A 3590-nucleotide genomic window follows, 5' to 3' on the forward strand; every position below is an offset into this window, starting at 1 on the left:
AAGATGACAACAGCTGGCCCAGTTTGCTCCCAAACCTGTTAAGTAAATGCAAAGGGAGCAGAAAATACACACTGATCAGCTGATCGTGTTCCTACCACAACATAAATAGCGTCTGCGGAAACCCCTCCAATATCTTAGCTTGATACGTAAGCAGCGGCAGAGCTATAGAATTTGACTGGCATATACGCTCCCAGGCAACATACTGCTGCGAATGACAGCTAATGGAAACAGAGAAGAAAAACAGACTAAAAGCAATTTAATAACCACACCTGACTAGGCTGTGGCAGAGGGAAGGGAAGTAAGGTGGTGAAATGACTATGCAAAGAAAGTGGATATTAAGAGTTTATAATATTACTTTAAAACTTTTGAAGTCAAAAACCTCTAGATATCTTTCACAATCCCATTACCTCACCTGATGATCTCAGTTAAAGAGAAATAATTAAGAATTTCAAACAGTCAATTCTAAAAAAAATATATAGAATAAGAACTTGCTAAGTTTTAGCATGCAGTGTGTAACAGGGACAGCAGCTTTTAAACACGTAGCTCTTGGCACGAAACACCTTGAAATGTATTTTTAAATAGCTGCTGCAGGCTAAAGGTCAGGAAGTATTACCGCACTTCCCTGTAAACACCCGTCTTCCTTCTTGGCCCCCCCATTCCATTTAGGAATATTTTTTTTGGTAACTCTCCTGTTTGCAAGATAAGAGTCAGGCTGCCAGTCCCATGGGCTGCCATACAATTAGTGGTCACAGCGACCCCAGATAAACATTTCCACTGGCAGCATTTTGCGAAAAGTTGTCTTCTGATGCCAAGAAGAAAAAAAAAAATGGCAAAAAAAGCAAGCTATTGGGTACCCATAGCTTAATAGCCAGCATTCGTGGATCCAATCTCACCACCACAGATTAGCTGGCTGGAAGAGAAGCTCTTACAGCTGTTTACAAGATGTCTCAGAAGCGGGATCTATTGCTTTACCCTTTCCCTTCTGCACACCATTTGCCTTGCTGGAAAAAACCCATGAAAGCTATTACGCTGTCAGGAAGCATGGTGTTAGTAGCGTTAGGAGGTTTTCCTTGGAGAGCTGCGACTGTGCCTACAAGTAAGTGAAAACCCAGTAAAATAGACCTGGAGAGCTAGAGGCCGGGGTACCTCCCGAGACCCAGACAAACCGTGGGGCTCAGGAGCCCCCCTCGCCCCATCCCCTGCCCTGAGGGGCTGCAGCCGCCCCAGGCAGGGCTGGCAGGAGGAGGAATGGGAGCAGCAGAGGGGCACGCAGGCAGCGCCTGCATCCTCAGCTCAGCATCACTAGCTATATCTGGAAGGTGAAGTGTGGGCTCAACCCCACAGCTTGCCTCCCCCAAAATGGGACCGGGACAGGGACGGCCGTACCAGAGGAAAAAGGGTCAGCAGGGAACAAGAGAGCATCACTCCTGGACATGCCCGTCGAGAGGTTCAAGATCATCCACCGCTCTGGGGTTTCTCACAGCCCAAAGCCGGTGAGAAGCTGCTGCCCCACAGCAGCTGTGCCTGCAAGTAGGCAGGGTCTTTCCCTGCATCTGTAAGCATCCGTATTTCTCTCTTAAACACTTAGGACAAATGCAGGCACTAAGCAGACAACAGCTACATATGCATCGGACATTATCAGGTCTTTCACACACCTTGTTCTCTAGAAATCGTAAGTCTACGTGATAAGATGTATATTTGATAAGGTATCTCTCTCTCTCTCGCTAAACTCACGAGCAGTCCTTAGGGAGCAGGCAAAGATATTTGCAATTTCTCACAAACCAAGGAGGCCCAATTAAATTACAGGTGAACAGCTTCAGCACCAACATAACAATGCATTTCCACCCCGAAGCGCACAGTTAAGCTGTGTAACTCATTGCCACTGCACGGCACAGACGCCAGAAGTATGGGTCAGTTCCCAAAATGACACAATAGATTCAGAGAGGAGAATCATCTTTGTTACAGACAAAGAGCCTGTGCCATGCCAGGCCACGCAGCAAGGGACACGTAGCAGGACACCAGCCAGGGGCTTGGGGCTTTTTAGGGAGAGAGCTTTCGAGCAAGGCTCCCTGCAACACAGAGCTCATGCAGGGACCCTGCACCCACCGAAAACAAGAAGGTAATTGAAGGGACAGAAGGACTGAAGGAACAGTGCTGCTCTGTTGAGGATGCGTGGGGGCCAGCGGGGTCGAAGACTCATTTCCTACAGTGTCAAAGAGCTGGAGAGTCGCATACGCCCAAACTACGCTCGGCTGGGAGCCCCCGCTGCCCTCACCCACCCCTTCTGGCACGGGACGGTGTCAGGAACAGGCAAGGCGGGGGCAATAGCTCCCTTTCTGCATTACAAAAAGGATGCAAGACAAACGAAGTCTGCCCACCTACCTCCTTGGAGCACCAGGCACACTTGGGATGGATGAGAAGACACTCTTCGCAGGACGTGGCGCTTCCACTCGTGCACAGATTGAGACCTTCAAGAAGAGAGAACGACAGAGAGCAGGGTGGGCTGCACAGTTACGTCACTCCAAAACAGTGCTCAGGGGTCTTCTGAGATATTCTTAATGCTAAACATACTGTAAGTTCAAACAGTTTCAAGAGCAAAGAATCTCCTGGGAGCTTAAAAGGCTGGAGAAGGAATAAACCCCTCTTCACCTGTAAGGAGCTCTCGTTTTCTTTTCCTTCCTCAAGAAAAATGAAAAGGACAGAAACCAGTTTTGGGGGGGACTGAGAACCACCAAAATACGACTCTGGTGATTTTTCTTTCCTCTTTTTCAGTGGTTTCTGGTTAATCAGAGAGTTCATCTATTCATCTTCCTAACGAAATACTTTTATCACTGTGGACAGAACACAACAGCTGTTCGATTAGCCTGAAATACAGAGGTGTCTGTCCAAAATCCCTCAGGATGCTGACTTTTAAACTCAAACTAGGCACATCTCAATTTTTCCAGCTGAATATATGGAAGGCCCCTCCCCAAAATTTTCATCTTAAAGCAGCCTTGGAAGATACTTGTCTCCCCCTTCCACACAGGTGACTTCCATAGTGGACTCATGTTACAGAAAATTACTTTTATTACAGGAGTCATTTCCACAGGATATCCAGGTTAAGCTGGGCAGCGTGTTTGCACTGGGGCACGTCCAAGGCTGGCCGAGGTGCAAGACACCATGCCGTGGCGCAAGACACCATGCCGTGGCTGAGGGCTCTCTTTGCCCGCGATGGTGGCAGGGGCTCTGCGCCCACCAAGGCAGCAGTGACCAGGGCAGCAGCAATGCTCTTTGCTCTTGGATCGCTGGTGTCCAGCAGCACAAGGGGTACCGAGCGAGTTTTGCTTGCAAGATCTACGATTTGGGCTTTGAGCTTCAAAAATAAAGTGGAACCACACAAGTTAAGCCGAAGCAAACATCAGTGGTATCGGTTTTGAATGCAGCAGCTTGTTTAAGCACGCCTGTGGCTATGAATGTGCCCTTCGATACCACCGATGCCCCAGCTCCCCCGGGTGCAGCTATTAACTTCTACTGTCAATAACTGATTAAACAAACCTTCAACCAAGGACTCAGCACAGAGGCTGCACACTCCAGAAGAAATGCCTCGGGCT

At 48.5% G+C, this 3590-nt stretch overlaps 1 protein-coding gene across 1 annotated transcript in view; it reads right to left on the reverse strand.

Moving 5' to 3' along the window:
• ITGB5 (integrin subunit beta 5) overlaps positions 1–2464 on the reverse strand; it is a 68823-nt gene extending 66359 nt beyond the window's left edge. Inside the window, exon 1 of the mRNA XM_009274993.1 lies at positions 2383–2464. The gene's annotated coding sequence lies outside the window, so the exon portion shown is untranslated. The remainder of the gene's footprint in view (positions 1–2382) is intronic.
• Positions 2465–3590: the final 1126 nt, after the last annotated feature.

The sequence above is a fragment of the Aptenodytes forsteri genome, unplaced genomic scaffold (assembly GCF_000699145.1).
Source record: "Aptenodytes forsteri isolate BGI_AS27 unplaced genomic scaffold, ASM69914v1 Scaffold255, whole genome shotgun sequence".
NCBI classification, from domain to species: Eukaryota; Metazoa; Chordata; class Aves; order Sphenisciformes; family Spheniscidae; genus Aptenodytes; species Aptenodytes forsteri.